The sequence below is a fragment of the Adiantum capillus-veneris genome, chromosome 28, assembly GCF_014529385.1.
Source record: "Adiantum capillus-veneris isolate H3 chromosome 28, ASM1452938v2, whole genome shotgun sequence".
Lineage (NCBI taxonomy): Eukaryota > Viridiplantae > Streptophyta > Polypodiopsida > Polypodiales > Pteridaceae > Adiantum > Adiantum capillus-veneris.
Window position 1 is genome coordinate 53,818,923 of NC_140958.1, and position 17,053 is coordinate 53,835,975.

At 46.1% G+C, this 17,053-nt stretch overlaps 1 protein-coding gene across 2 annotated transcripts in view; it reads left to right on the top strand.

Annotated features, from left to right (window-relative positions):
* Nucleotides 1–17,053, top strand: part of LOC147420469 (outer envelope protein 80, chloroplastic-like) — a 71,676-nt gene that overhangs the window by 20,628 nt on the left and 33,995 nt on the right. The window lies entirely within an intron of this gene.

A 17,053-nucleotide genomic window follows, 5' to 3' on the forward strand; every position in this document is an offset into this window, starting at 1 on the left:
GCAGCAGTTTGCATCTATTTTACAGTCTACAAGGAAGAAACTTTGCCATTGGTCATCCTTGCATTTGTCTTTGGCTGGCAGAGCCCTTGTGGTGAATCACATCCTGCATGACTCTACACTCTGGCATCATGGCATGTTTGAAGCGCAACTTTCTGTGGGGTGGCCTAGATGGCTCTATTGACACACAACCACGAGTCCATTGGGACACGGTCATTTTACCTAGAGAGGAGGGAGGCTTGGGAATTATTGATCCCGAGATGCAGAGCAAGGCATTGTTTGGCTAGCTCATAGTACGGGGATTGTATGCTGGGGCTGAGCCTTGAACAGTTGTTGCACCATGCTTCGTCACATACCTCTCCTCGTTTTGGATCTATGGATACTACAGTGTTTGACGCCCGACCACCATCAGATTCATCTTGACAGATGCACCTTTGGATACGTCTCATTTGTGTTAGGTGCAGCGGAAGTATTGATGGTGATAGCTTAGGATGAGTTCTCCGCAGGTACGCGAGGTTCCTTTTACTTAACAAGAGATGTGCAATGTATATAGAGAGATAAGAGAGAATAGAATTGTGAGTGAAGGTTCTGAGAGAGAGAGAGAGAGAGAGAGAGAGAGAGAGAGAGAGAGAGAGAGAGAGAGGACGAACACGAGATGGTTTCCCAAACCCCCCTCCAAGGGCCCCCCACTCTATTCTAGAGTGGTATTTGCTTTAGATTGCACAAATGTTGATACAACGGTTCTTGATGATGAGATGCTGATGCGATCATGCGCTAGGATGCTGGAATTGACGGTATTGAGAGGCTACTGGGCTGAAAACTGAAAACGCTAGGGGATCTGGCACAAATCTGCAAAGCACTAAAGGTGCTGAAGCAGATTTGCTGATGCTCATGGTGTGTATGCTGAAAATGCTGTTGTCTAAGGGCGGATAGGCTGCAAACGCTGATCCGCTGCGAGTGTATAAGCTGAAAATGGAAACGCCAGGGCTGATCTGAGGGCGTGAGGCTGAGAATGAAAACGCAAGGCTTGTTAGATTCTTCGTCTCCAGATGCTTCGCACCTTGCCTACGGGCTTCGCACACATCACATGCACTGGCCCTTGGTTGTGGGTTGGCCACCCGTACACTTACTGGACAGGGATCTTCAGGCACATTTAGGGTTTTGCTCAGCACTTTTCCCGGCCGGATCTATTCTGGTCCTTTTCCATTTTTTCCTCATTTACCCTACCTACTCCCTGTTCTCCTATATATAGGAGGGGGGGGGGGGATGCACTCTCCCATTCATATCTTGCCATCTTGTACACAACAGTTTTTGCCATCTGGAGTTATTGGGGGCTTGCCAGCCTTTTCCATCTGTCTCTTGTGTGTCCATCGCCATTGTCTCTCTCTCTCTCTCTCTCTCTCTCCTCTCTCTCTCTCTCTCCACCTTCGGTTGCTCACTCTGACATGGTATCAGAGCTCTAGGCTTGGATCTGCCATTGCCTACACTTGGAAGGACACTGCGGAGATTTACATCACGAAGAATCACCTCTTCCCCATCAGTGTTTTCTTGGGATCCAACGTTTTTTGCTTCAGCCCTAGCATTTTGTGGATTTGCATCACCTTCTGCACCCTGTGCTAGCGCCCTCCCTCCCTCTTCCTCATCGCCACCCACTGCCCTCTCCTCTACCTTGCGTTTTTCCCCATCCTCTGGCCTAGCGTTTTTTGCAGGAGGGACTCCCTTGCATCACCGTTTTTCAGCCAGCCTGTGGATATAGCGTTTTTTTTTGCAGGATGGCAGCCCATTGATCTGCTTTTGCAGCCCTATACCCTAGCGTTTTTGGGCTGGACAGCAGCCAACATTCCTAGCGTTTTCTGTGGCAGTCAGGATACGGTTGGGCGTTTTTTAACCTTCACTTCAGCGTTTTCTTCTTGCCGGTCTTGGACAGCCGGAGCCCTGCTCCTTGCCCCTTGGTCTTCCCGCTTGGAAGCTGAACAATTGTGACTATTTCCGGCGATTTCTCAATCACTTACCTGCAGATTTTCAGCCTGTTTTGGTGCATTTACAGATCTCACCTTACCTTCTCGGCATCCGATGTTCATCACCTTGCGTTTTTGCTCAAACCCCTGCATTCGCGCGGTGTTTCGAGCTCCCTTTTTGCTGCGATTTCAGGTTTGGACAGCACTCGACTTTGCTTCATCGGCATCCCTTCGGGTTTCCCTTGCCTCTCCCGTCATGTACACCCTACTTCGCGGTCTTCTGGTGTTCTATCCGGCGTGGTTTTCCGATCCTATCCTCACCTTTGCTTCTGATTTTACACACGAGACCTCTTTGCTGTAACAGACTTGGACACTCCAAGTCGAGAATCTACCGCGACAGCACAAATAACCACTTCAAAATAGTTCACAGTTCACAATTGATTTGACACTGGCCCGGCGGAGTTCCGTGCCTAGAGATATTGGCCCCAAAGATTGGCGCCCCTTTCGGTATTTCTTTTTGTATTAATCTGAGTTCAAAGTACAAGAGTGCGGGCAGGCGCTCACACTTAAGACTCTGCGTCCAGATGCTTTGAGTTGTGAGTGGCCTGCTCACATATTTAAAGATTACAAGGGATGCCAAAAGTAGAGCCCCAAAAGCAGTCAAATCAAAAGCCTAAAAAATTAAAAGCAAGGCTCTCTCTCTCTCTCTCTCGCTTGTAATGCAAGGCTTTCACAAAAAAATAAAGCGCTCTTTCTCTACCTCTATTCATTGCGTAGAATAAAGCAAAAGCCACAAGCAGCGCTCTGCTTTTCCGTGAAATGCGGGGGTTCGTACAGTTTTGCCACGTGTTAGCATGAGATGCGCCGCAAATCGGGGAAGCTGCCACGTCAGCAAATCTGCACAGTTTTCGGGAATTTCAGCCACGTCAGCATTTAGGGTTTCCGTCGGGGTTGTGTGTGTGGATGTGTACTGGCACGCCACGTCACTCGTTTGTGACATACCCCCTCTTGAAGCATTGTAATCGCCCTCGATTACGCCTACAAAACAGACAGAGGCCATAAATTGTCTTAGCAGACATTGACTGTTAGTACCGACGCACTAGGAACGCACATCTAGCACATGTACCAATCGACAGTCACATCACACGACATCACATGACATCACTAGACATCATAGGACATCACATGACATTCAACATTCATTCGGATCTTAGACCATGATTTATCGGCAATGCAGTTAGCAATCGCATCTAGATCTAGTCGGGACCTCATAGATGCCCGATTGACTAACCCCTATTGCAACCATGTCTATTTGAGATCTTTTATACCAAAATGCTACAGTTATTTCATCTTTCAGTTCCTCCACTTAAAGACAAGTCAAGAACAAATCAGTTTCATATTCCGGAATTCCATTTCATAAAGTCATACAGCAGAATACTGTCGGCTCTCAGTATCCCTGAAGCTCAAAGAGACATCAGTGACTCTAGTATTCAAAAATCAAGGCATCTGTTGACAAAGGATCGGAGTAACTCCCCTCTTATGCATCCCACTGCACCATATCTGCGGCCAAGCGGAATTCCGTTCCATTTGGAGTAGACTATGCTAAACCAAAAGCTTCGAGGGAAGTTTCACAATCTGAGGAGTATTTGCTAGGTCCTCCTCCTCCATCCACTTCGCATCCAATGCAGGATAGTTCTTGAATTTAACCAAGAACCGCCTTCTTACTTTACCCTTATTCTTTGTGTCCTTATGTGCCAAAATCTGTTCAGGAACAAGGATCTCCTCGTTTTCTTCCACTTCGGGTTGCTCATCGGGCTCCCCATCATCAGGCACACCACCTTTAAAAGGTTTCAAGATACTCACATGAAATGCATTGTGAATCCTCCATATGTCAGGCAGTTTCAGTCGGAAGGAGACATCGTTGATCTTTTCGGAGATCTGGAAAGGTCCACAATATCGCATACTAAGCTTTGGAAAAAGACTCTCCTTTCCCTTCTTCTTTCTTAGGCGTGCCTTCTCAAAACATAAGAGTACCCAATCATCCTCCTTCAATTTCAAATCGCGACGATGGCGATTCACTGCCTTTTTTTGTCTTTCCTGAGATTTCTGCAAAGCCTCGCGGACCTTTGCAAAAGCCGTGTCTAAGTCGCACGTATACTCATCGGCTTCAAAAATCTTATCTTTCGTGCTTAGGAAGGGTGGAACCTTCGCAACACCTTCAATAATCTCCAATGGCGCCTTTCCTGTCGAAGAGTGTATCGTGTTGTTGTAGGCAAATTCCACCAAAGGTAGATACTTTTCTCATTGAGTCTTCTGACTCGAGATGTAAGACTTCAATAAATCTAAAACCACTGAATTGGCAATCTTAGATTGCCCGTCAGTCTGCGGGTGGAAAGATGACGAGAATTGCAACCGCGTGCCAATGTTCTCCCAAATTGCCTTCCAAAACAAACTCGTAAATCTGGGGTCCCTATCGGAGACAATCGTCTCAGGCATGCCATGTAATCTGAAAATCTGGGCCACAAACAGTTTCGCTAAGTGATCCGGCTTGACTGTTTTCTTATAAGCGTGCTTGCTAAATCTATCAATAACAGTCCAGATACCATCATGACCACACTTTGTTCTCGGGAGATTAAAAATGAAATCCATTGCAATACTTTCCCAGGGGCGTGTGGGTATGGGCAAAGGCTGTAACAATCCCTGTGCTTTATGCCTGTCAAACTAACTTGTGATCTCATAATGCCTGAAATATCTGAAGCAGATGATCTCTATGTTCTGCCTCATTCTTGGAGAAAAGAATGATATCGTCAAAGAAAGTGCAAAGAAATAGCATGTACTCTCGAAAAATCCTGTCCATCATCCGGTTAAATATCGCAGGAGCATTTGTTAGGCCAAAAGGCATCACCAAAAATTCAAATAACCCAAAAGTCATCCGAAAGGTTGTCTTGTAGACGTCTCTCGGCGCGATTCAGATCTGATGATATCCACTCTTCAAATCAGTCCTGCTAAAGCACGAGGATCCTTGTAATCTGTCGAGTATATCATCCAACCTAGGAATTGGAAATCTGTTCTTGATGGTGATTTTGTTGAGAGCTCTAAAATCGATGCACATTCTCCAAGATCCGTATTTCTTCAAAACCAACAACACTGGAGAGCAGTACGATGAAGTACTAGGCTGGACAAGACCCTTTTCCAAGAGGTCTTTCACTTGGTTCATAATCTCTTTGTTTTGTGCTCGGCTCACACGATAAGGTGGCCGGTTCGGTGGTGTGCTTCCAGGTATCGCCATTCTAGTACTTGAAAATAATCATTGGTTGAGGAGAGTGCCGCACAATGCCAAGTGGAAGAATCATTGCACCTTACACAGTGGAATCTGAACCATTGTAGAGTTTACTCTTTCTTACTCATCAACTGTGCGGATAGCGTGTTGAGGTCTTTACAGTCTCACACCACTGCACATGAGGTATGGGGTTTCCTTTGCAACCTGTACGAGGCGAAGACACTCAGAAGGATCCTCGGTCTGGAGAAGACTTTGATGGACTTACAGGTCTCGCCATTTCCGACTATCCAGGACTTCATATCCCGCATGCTTCTCCTCCGTGATGAGCTAGCAGCTTGTGGTCACCAGATATCTTTTGAGGGCATGGCAACCTGATTGCCGCTCAAGCTTCCCGACACTAATGATACCTTGTTCCAGTCACTTACTACCTCCACGGGCCCTACTATTACTTGGGAGGAGCTCTTACCCGCAATGCAGCAGATAGCTTCGTGCATTCAGGACAGAGCCACCTCAGACGCCTCTACGGGTTCTATTGCATTGGTCTCTACATCCAGTAGGGGTGGTAGTACTCCGGGACAGTGTGGACCTGGTTGTACACCTTCTCGCCTTGACATTACTTGTACCTGTTGTGGAAAGAAAGGTCATTATGCAGCAAAATGCTATAAACGACGGTGGGACCGCAAGAAGGATTCAGATCCTGAGGATGGGATGGCTTCTCGACAGACGTCTGCCACCGCCATCTCTAGTCCTTCACAGGCTGATGGCTTCAGCGTCTAGTTTCATCCACCTCCTTCCCTCTTATGATCGAGATCACTTTTTGGCTTGGAGTTTCCCGGGTTTACCACCTTGGCCTTGTATCCTTTTGTGTCCGAGTGTTCTGCTTCAGGAGGGGTTCTCGCTCTTCCGTCTCTCTTCTGCTGACCTTCATCGATGAGCTCCCTGCTCGTCTTCCATCTTTCCCTCATATATATCCTCTTCAGCGACTTGTTCTGTTGTTAGCCTCTCCATCAGCTTCCTTGTGCGACTTGATCAGCCTGACCTAGCTTCGGTCATCATCACATTGGTGCTGGACGGTTCGTTGTTTTTTGTTTGGCTGGTGCTTCTTCTTTTCACACTCTAGATTTGCCAGGCGTGCTGCATATTCTTCCTCAGCGACTCCGTATCTGTTGTGAGGGGGGGTGTTAGATTCTTCATCTCCAGATGCTTCATACCCTACCTATAGGCTTCACTCACATCACGTGCATTGGCCCTAGGTTGTGGGTTGGACAGGGATCTTTAGGCACATTTAGGGTTTTGCTCAGCACTTTACCCGGCTGGGGGGGGGGGGGGGGGATGCACTCGCCCATTCATATCTTGCCATCTTGTACAGAGCAGTTTTTTCCATCTGGAGTTATTGGGGCTTGCCAACCTTTTCCATCTGTCTTTTGTGTGTCCATCGCCACTCTCTCTCTCTCTCTCTCTCTCTCTCTCTCTCTCTCTCTCTCTCTCTCTCTCTCCACCTTCCGTTACTCACTCCGACAAGGTTGATCTGATGGCTGACATTTGCAAACGCTGGGGGTGTTGGATGGTGACGGTGCTGGCTGCCCATGCAAGTACTTGGTTCTCATGCTCTAATGAGATAGTTGTTGGGCGCTTGTGCTTCAAGAGCCTGCAACATTGCTTACCAAACTCGGAATGTGCATACTAATTTATCATGCAAAACGATACTCCTTGTGAATGGAGACTGTTGATCGTGACTCAAGGGTCAAGACCTGTTCTCTGTGACTTAATGCAAGACCCAATTGGGTTCCTTACCTAGAACATAACCACCAAATTGCTCAAAAAATTGTGACCACCTGGCTTGACGGTCGTGGGTCACTCCAATGTGCACTAGGCATAGACTGGAGCCACTTGAGGGCTTGGTGATCAGTTCGAACCACAAACTCTCTACCATATAAAAGATGCTTCCAATGCTTTAGAGAATGAATGGTAGAGAGAAGGTTCTATCGTACATCGAGTAATTCTTTTCTGCATTGTTTAACTTTCTACCAAGAAATGCAACTGGACGGCCATGCTACTGCAGCACTGCTCCTATGGTGACGTTGCTCGCATCCGTCCATACCTCTACAGGATCATCTAAAGAGGCAAGGATGAGACATGGAGCTTTAGTCACCACAACCTTGAGAGATTCAAAAGCCTAGGGCAAGAGAACGCACTGTCGGCGTGTTTTAAACCCCTTTCAAGTCATAGGTGCAGCAATGCGTGCAAGATCCTTAATATGCGTACTATATACTTGATACAGGTCTAAAAATGAATGCATATCATATGCTGTTATGGGTAAATCCCAATTACGAACTTGTTCTACTTTTGTTGGGTCGAGTGAGACATGATATAGCTTAGATAAGTCACCTCAGCCAGAAAAAAATCCAACTTCTTAGGTGCAATGTGCAACTGACATTCAGCTAAGAAGCCTTCTCTACATCCCACTCATGCTGTTTCCAAGATGCTAAAAAAATCAGAATGTCATCAAGGAAAATCAACACGCATATACCTATCATATCACAAAACGACCAACCGTGTGACGATTGAAAGTACCTACATCGCCTGTCAATCCAGAATGCATAACCACATACTCCCACTGCCCTCACTCTGTTCTCAAGGCAATCTTGGAGATGTGACCCTTGAATACTCTTACCTGATGGTAATTGAAACCGGCCCGTAGGGTGGTAGACTTTGGCTTTCACTTGAAACTTTACTTAAACTTTAGGACAAAGAGAAATCTTTGCAATTAAAACCTGTAACTGGAATTAACATCTAGAATTAATCTAGGTATCTGTCCTTGTGCATAATCTTGCGCTTTTAGTCGTGAGGATATTAAAACTCTTGTGTCCTCCCGCATAGGGCATGTCGAGAGTATTAAGCTCATGTGAATCTTCCTATGGCCGATAAAATGTGCCATCTTACCAAAGTAAGTTTGTGTTCCAGGCCTTTACTTTGGGTAGGCTAATTGTTTTGATCCGAAGATCCCTTGTGCTGCATTGCCGCACGTCTTTCCGCGTTTTTCCTCCAGCGGGTTGTTATCACCTGCAGTGTCTTCTTTACGCCTACTTGCGTCTCTTTCTTGCGGAAATCATCAAGAATTTTTCACTTAGCAAGCATCTAGGACTGCTCGCAAAATCTTAGGCAGGTAAATTTCTAGCCATAGCATTTTCTGATCGTATGTTCAAACTTGGTTCACAATAGAATGAACCTACTTTGGATCTCAGGGATGCTCTCCCATATGTGGTTAAGGTCTTTCTTTCCGTCTTTGAACTCACGAACATAAGAGCTCATGCTCATATTGGTAGTATGTGAGCGGATTGTACTACCATACTTGCTACTTTAGTGGTAGCGTTCTTGATGATCAACGACCATGAGAAAACCTCTTCTCTGTAGAGAAACTCAAATTCCTTCTACCGAATAGATCTCAAATAGAGATTCTCGTGTCAGAATATCCTTGCGCGCAAAAAGGCGCTCAAGAGAGTATAACAAACTCCCGTACGGTTCTTGAAAAGGAAGTTGGATCATCTCATTCCTTTTAACAGGAAAAAAATTCGATTGGTAGATGACCCACCTTGGCATAGGTCTGCATCTTCGTGTGTATCCATGTACCCAAAGATGTACATAATTCTTAAGCTGTGTTAAAGTTTTGGTGAACCTGGGAAATTACCTTCCCTTCGTAAGATCCTTAGAGCGAAGACGCTCAACCATATTATTTCTTGACTTGGTTCTAGAGCAAACCTCCTCATCAAAGAAACTGGGATTTCAAATCTCGAATCCCACGGGCACATGCCGTAGTAGCTGGCTCTTGCTCCTTCCCTCATAAAGAGAGTGTTCATTCACTTGTGCGAAAAGCACTACCATATCTTCCCTTACCGGGTAAGGGGTGTAGGCTCCTAGGGTACTCAAGCTTGATAAAAGCTTTTCTTTTCTTGAAAACTCGGAATGGTTCCTTCATAATGTCCTACCCGCAATAGCAGGTAATCTGTTAGGAAACTATCGGACACTAGATCAATCAGTAACCTTCCGGATGGTTGAGCAAAGCAATCCATCGCATAAAGCAATGTTTCAACTCAATTCCACTCTCATAAACACTCGAGAGTGATTGGTCCTGGTGACACATTTATATACCTCGTCCATATACACAGTTTTCGAATCCCACAAAGATTTAACCTTTGATCAAAGACCTGCCCTCTCACTTAAACTTAGAGGGTCTTCTGTTCATAATCTCAGGAGTTAGTTTGAATTGCCTTACTCCAAACTTTCTTGGATAGCCATATATCCGTCGAAGAGACTTCTCTATGTGCTCTGTCAATGGCACAAATTTGTAGGAGGTCATTGAGAGTAACGCTTTACAAAACCTCCGATTGTATGCCAGCAAGCTCTTGCATGTAGCCGAAGTAAGTTGGTGCCAATCTGTCATGATGTCGGCTTCAAATTCATTTGATAGCCAAGCAGATGCAAACATTTGCTTGAAGTAAACAAGTGGCGGGTGCCTGTCCTTGCATTAACAATGTCATCCACCATGTAAGCGCATTGTCCTTTAAGAAAGTGGCAGCTTTCCTAACCTTAGAGGCCTCTGTAAAATTCCCTCCTGCATAAGCTGTATCAAACTGTTGGAGGAAAGTGAGAGCCTTTGCTTTATCCTCGAAGCCATTGAAAGTGTTGAACTTCATAGTTGCACCACCTTCTTTGTAAGCTTTCGGCTTTTCCAGTGCCCCCAAATTGTCATAAGGAATAGTCTGCAATATGGGCACTGTAGGAGGCATCATCGGCACATCTTGGCCATTAACACTTTGCGTCAGAGGTGCCATATCTGGCTGCTGTCCAGAAAAACCAGCCATGCCAAAATGACCCTGTGGCACCCCAAACTGGCCCTGGTTGCACTGCAACCTTGCTGCATGCCGATGCTAATATACATGGGGTTTGGCATCATGCCTTGCACTAGTTCCCGCAGCACCTCTAGTGTTTTTGCTAGCAGTTCCGCCATTAGCACCCATGGCATTTTCCCATCAGCACATTCAGCCCACCAGCCTTTCATCCAACAGTAGCAGATTGCATCGCTGTTAGTTTTCAGCCCATCGTACCAGACCAGCCAATGTTTTCAGTTTTTCGCTGAAGTACCAGATCAACCCAGCGCTTTCAGATTCAGCCCTCAAATCAGCCAGCGTTTTTCAGTTTTCAGCCCATCGTTGCCATGGGCGATCAGATCAGCCCATAGCCTTGTCGCCATTGCAAATCGCAGCCAGGATCCCTTGCGTTTTTGCTAGCAGTTCCACCAGACTGGTTGCCCAATTGACTTTGCGGCAGAGTTCTAAAATGTTCCCCTTGTCGTTCCGGAGGTAATGACGCGAACAGATTTCATGGCCCAAAATAGTAGTTCCCTAATTTTTAGGAGATGCTTCCGTTGGGCTCCCACTGGTCTTCTGACTATCTATCTCCATTGGGACCGCCTCCAAAAATGCATTGTGGCCCAATTGTCGGGTACTTTCCTTTGGTGACCCCACCTTGGCTTTATGCCTTTATTGAGTTTACTTCCTAGTATCCACCAACTTGCTAAGTGCGACGGGGAGACCTACATGATCTTGAACTGAGCCTAGACATCCTCTTACCATACGAATTCCATTGCCGACCCAATTCCCGTCTGTGGGTGAAACTAACGTTCACATTGGCCATACAATGTTCGACCATTTGCAACTTCAAAAAGAGGTCTCAAAAATAAAACAAAAATCTTGGAAAGAAACCAACAATTAAGGTTAGCAGTTGCCACGTCCTCGTGACATAGTTAACAGTTGCCACGTCCTCGTGACATTTCACAACTTGGTAGCTAGAGCGCTACCAAACAGATAGCGACACCCTATTAGTTTTCAGCCCATCGTACCAGATCAGCCAGTGTTTTCAGTTTTTCGCTGAAGTACCAGATCAACCCAGCGTTTTCAGATTCAGCCCTCAGATCAGCCAATGTTTTTCAGTTTTCAGCCCATCGCTGCCACGGGCGATTGCAGATCAGCCCATAGCCTTGTCGCCATTGCAAATCGCAACCAGGATCCCTAGTGTTTTTGGTTTCTATTGTTCTTTAGGTTCTTTCTGGAGTGGTGATACCAATGTTAGGTGCAATGGACGTGTTGATGGTGATAGCTCTAGATGAGTGCTCCTCATATACACAAGGTTCCTTTTACTTAACAAGAGATGTGGAGAGAGAGAGAGAGAGAGAGAGAGAGAGAGAGAGAGAGAGAGAGAGAGATGAGCGAATATAACTGTGAGTGAAGGTTCTGTGAGTGAGAGAGAAAGAAGACTAACACCAAATGGAGTCCCAAGCCCCCCTCCAAGGGCCCCTGAAACCGGCCCGTAGGGCTATGGACTTTGGCTTTCACCGGATTCTTTACTTTAACTTTAGGACGTACAGAAACTTCCCAAATAAATCTGTGACTGGAATTCAACACTTCAAGACATTTCACAACTTGGTAGCTAGAGCGCTACCAAGCAGACAGTGATTGGCCCCAAAGACTGGTGCCCCTTTTGGTATTTCTTTATTCTTATTATACTTGAGAAAAACGTGTAAACTTCTACAAGCTGTCTCACTTTTTTGGGCTGAAATTCCTCTACTCTAACCCGATTTCGGCAGCATGATTACAGTAGAAGTCTCCACGGACAGAATCCCAAGTAAACATTGACTTTCCACGCACTTTAGAGCTCTTTGCAAAACCTGGCGAGAAATTACAGCTCGCTTGATTCTTTGTTTTGCGCTCCGATCGGCTTGCCGATCACTTCTGTGGATACCCCTCGAGCTCTCGCACCTGTAGGGTCACTTGCCCCTTGAATTAGATGAGATTCCTCGCGGGAAATCTCTCTAAATTGTCCTGTACAAGCACCCAATGCTTTCCCGAGGCTCCCTTGGCAAATAAACGATCCGAACGCTTCCACCTAACCCTGTCCAAACCTCTCCATGGCTGTAATTGCAGGTTTCCGACCCAATTTTGCCAACATAACGGCGCAAATATCCCTATAGGTCAAAAGTACACGTCAAGGACACTTTCCCTTGCGGTATGGAAGCTTTCTAGTGAGCTGCAGGTCAATTTCAGCATGCTGTAATTTTCTGTTTTGCCACTTTTAGGTGCCTACTGCCCTGTACGCCTTTCCGAGGCTCCCTTGGCGATTCCCTGCAGTTTAGGTACGAAACCCTAAACTTGCAGAAAAACACAGCAGGCTGAAATTCTCTGTTTTGGACCGTTTCAAGCAGAGCAAGCACGCCTACGCGTGTCTCAGGTGCTCCCGCACACAATGGGACAGTTCCCCTGTAAATTGGATGAGTTTTCACACGAGGAAACTCTCCGTTCTCGAATCCCTTCGCGATGAAATTGTGTGTATGTGAAGGGGATTAGCAATTAGCTAATTTGGTTCTTGTACAGAAGGCTCTTGCCTTGGCAAACGCGCATAAAACCCCCAGAACTGTACGTGGTAATCTGAGAAGCCCAACTAGTGGGGCATTACCATATGTGCAAAGGGGAGAGAGAGATGTGTGAGAGCAAATCGTCGCGCTACATAGAGCAAGGGAGAAGGCAAGCTTTCCATTAAAGTTGTGAGCACATGCTGTCACAAGACGGGCACCACGTGCCAATAGAAAAGAACAGACTGAACAGACTTTTAGCACTTCAATAACAAGTGAACTGAAGAGAGCGAGACGACACGCGACACGGAGTGGCAGAATTCTACCCCAGAGAGTATTGGCCCCAAACCTTGGCGTCCCTTTCGGTATTTCTTTATATTGCATCAAGACAGTACAAGCCGGTACTCCAGACTGTGCACCTTCTCCAGGAAGCATGCCAGAGAATGAGCCCTAACCTCATATTTAAAGGCCCTAGGCCCCAAAAGCAGTCTACAGTAAAAAGCCTTCAAACTCAAAAGCATCTGCTACAAAAGCAAAGCCAAAAAGCTGCCAACGTAAATCACGGAAATCCATACAATTGCCATGTCATCAGCCAGTGCAAATCGCAGAAATGCATACAGCCTGCCACGTCATCATGCCAATGTAATTTTCGGAAATCTGCCACGTCATCAGTTTTTGCGTGTGTGCGGGTCTTGCTTTATTTTAATCCTTTATGTCACTTGGGGCCCCATTGGACGGGGTCCCCATAAGTTGGTAGGACTTCTTATGTTACTTGCTCTTCTTAGGGTTTAGGCCCCTCGGCCGACATTTGTAAGTTGGCTCCATTCTTTAGGCTTTGACACGTCAGTAGTTTGTGACAACTCCCTTCTTGAAAGAGAGTAGTCGTCCGCGATTACAGCATATCTGCAAAACAACTCAAGTTAGCTCAAAAATTTTCGACGGTCATTCCGAGGGACAATCAGTTTGCTCTTTTTGTTAAGGAGTTAGCTTCTCCTTTCGGCTCTTTTGATCAAGGAGTTAGCGTCTCCTTTCGGCTGTTTTGATCAAGGAGTTAGCTTCTCCTTTCTGCTCTTTCGATCAAGGAGTTAGCTTCTCCTTTCGTCCATGTCGAAACTCTTGATATTCCGACGTAGTAAAATTAGTCATCACACCCAGACCGTACTGATCTTGATGCACTAAAATTACATACCCAGGCAATCTCATCCAATGAAGAATATTCAGTAGTTGGCACATCACAATGCAACACAAATGCTCACATATGCATGTTACAAGACATAGAAACATAAAGTTGCCGATGAACACTCCTCCCGTATAACCTAATAAGGTCCGTGCCGGGAGATATTCAACGACTCCCTCATCACTCCTCTCGCATAACCTAAAAAGGTCGGGCCGGGAGATATAGAGGCCTTTTACAACCAAACGCCCCCCAGACCGTAGCCTGTGTCGTTTGGAGGTGCTGAGAGTAACCACTGCTCAGACTTCTTAATTCTCCTCCCACATAACCATTCAAGTCCGGGCCGGGAGTCACAACAATTATTTTACAAGCATACAACCAAACACTCCCTAGGCATCCCGTCTGCGTCGTTCGGAGGTTCAAACAGTAACAAAACAACATTTCTCACTACTCCACCCGGGAGTAAAATCACCAATCATTGAAACCATTATTAAAACCAGAGTCAAACAATTCAAATCGGCACCAAGACAGGTTCAAAACAGATACCATCCATTTCAAACAAATTCCAAACAGGATCACCAAACAAGTTCTCAAACAGATTTCAAACTTAAAAAGCAATCTTGACATCAATCGAGCTCGAAAAGTCGACGAACTTTCCATCTTGAAACGATTAGGTTCATTCCATAAGGTTGTAGCCGAGCACAGCATGGTCCATCAGCTCTTGGACAAACAGTGTTTTCGTTGGCGGCGATGGTAGTCCCAAGATAGCAATCGCACTAGATCTCCAAGGTCATCTGCTCGTGAAGAGACATCTACTGAGAGATGTCGAGAAATTTCAAGTTATAATCTGCTAGGGTTTCCATGGCAAGAAATTTCAAGTTATAATCTGCTAGGGTTTCCATGGCAAGCATTTCAAGATACCCCACTTTGCCAGAAGTTGCACTCCGAAGGAAGATGTCAGAACCATAGAACTTCGGGCAAAATTTTTCTTGAAAGCTTGCCAAGTCCTTGGAAGTGTGCTGCTTGGTAGCTATAGACATCAACATCTGCATGGCACTGCTTTTGAGGAAAACAGTGACTTGAAACAAATCTGGATCCTTCTCTTGCAAGTGATCTTTATGGCTTATGCCCTGTAAGATATGAGTGGTGAAGACGGGAGCGCGCCCGATGCGCGATGAAGTAAGGGTGGGAGTGCCTAATAAGTCCGGGTTAGAGGGCGAAAATACCTCAAATAAAAATTCCAATAGCTCTGTTTGCTCTTTTGTAGGACCGGTATGCTTTTAGAAAAGCACACGCTTGATGCTCTGATACCACTGTCACAAGACGGGCACCACGTGCCAATAGAAAAGAACAGACTGAACACAGACTTTTAGCACTTCAATAACAAGTGAACTGAGAGAGAGAGAGAGAGAGAGAGAGAGAGAGAGAGAGAGAGAGAGAGAGAGAGAGAGAGAGAGAGAGAGAGAGAGAGAGAGAGAGAGAGAGGGATGACACGCGACACGGAGTGGCGGAATTCCACCTCAGAGAGTATTGGTCCCAAACCTTGGCGCCCCTTTCAGTATTTCTTTATATTACATCAACACAGTACAGGCCAGTACTCCAGACTCTGCACCTTCTCCAGGAAGCATGCCAGAGAATGAGCCCTAACCTCATATTTAAAGGCCCTAGGCCCCAAACGAAGTTTACAATAAAAAGCCTTCAAACTCAAAAGCATCTGGTCCAAAAGCAAAGCCAAAAAGTTGCCAACGTAAATCACAGAAATCCGTACAACTGCCACGTCATCAACCAGTGCAACTCGTGGAAATCCGTACAGCTTGCCACGTCATCATGCCAATGCAATTTTTGAAAATCTGCCACGTCATCAATTTTTGCGTGTGTGCGGGTCCTGCTTTTTTTAATCCTTTATGTCACTTGGGGCCCCATTGGACGCGGTCCCCTAAGTTGGTAGGACTTCTTATGTTACTTGCTCTTGTTAGGGTTTAGGCCCCTTGGCTAACTCTACAAGTTGGCTCCATTCTTTAGGCTTTGACACGTCAGCAGTTTGTGACACCTGCACCCACTACTCACACACTGTCTTATGGGCAAAAATCAGCCCCCTCTCTTGAAATGGGTGCCCCCAGCTGGGATGAGTCTGCAATTGCATCTCCAGCCGCCAAGTGTCCACTTTGCCTCTTTTATGTTAATTTTATAGTACCCACCAACCTATAAGTGTAGCGAGTGGCCTAATTGACTTTGAATTGAGCCTAGACACCCTTTACTGCTCGGATTCCAGTGCCGATTGGCTTGACCAACTCGTGGTGACTTGCCCTTCCCGACTGCAGGTGAAACTCTCGGCCGTTGGCTGTTTCACACTGGCCATACAATGTCCGACCATTTGTAACTTCAAAAAGAGGGTCCCAAAAATTAAACAAAAATCATCGGAAAGAAACCAACAACTCAAGTTAGGAATTGCCACGTCCTCGTGACAGCCCCCCACTCTATTGCTAGAGTGGTATTTGCTTTAGATTGCACAAAGGCTGATACACTGGTTCTTGATGATGAGATGCTGATGCGATCATGCGCTAGGATGCTGGAACCGACGGTACTGAGAGTCTAATGAGCTGAAAACTGAAAATGCTAGGGGATCTGGCACAGATTTGCAAAACATTGAAGGTGTCGATGCGGACCTGCTGATGCTGACTGTGTGTATGCTGAAAATGCTGTTGGGTGGATAGGTTGCAAACGCTAATTTGCTGCGGGTGTATAGGCTGAAAATGGAAACACGAGGGCTGATTAGAGGGTGTGAGGCTGAGAATGAAAACGCAAGGCTGATTCGATGGCTGAAATTTACAGAGGGTGGAGAGAGGAAACATTGGGGGTGCTGGATGTGAGGGGCTGTCTGCCCGTGTAGGTATGTGGTTCTGATGCTGTAATGGTGAGCCAAGGGCTCACCTATATAGGTCTAGAAGGGTGAGGCCCAACTTAAAAACCTAACCCTACCAACTTACCAGAACTTGCCGAGGGGCCTCAACCCATTAAAATAAAGCAAGGAAGGCAATTTTGCACAGAATTGATGACGTGGCAGTGCTCTATTGCTTTTGGATAGGCCAAGGGCCTTTATAAGTGTGCCAAGGCCGTTGTCGCCAGTAGATTAGCTTGGGATGAGAGAGAGAGAGAGAGAGAGAGAGAGAGAGAGAGAGAGAGAGAGAGAGAGAGAGAGAGAGAGAGAGAGAGAGAGAGAGAGAGAGAGAGAGAGGACC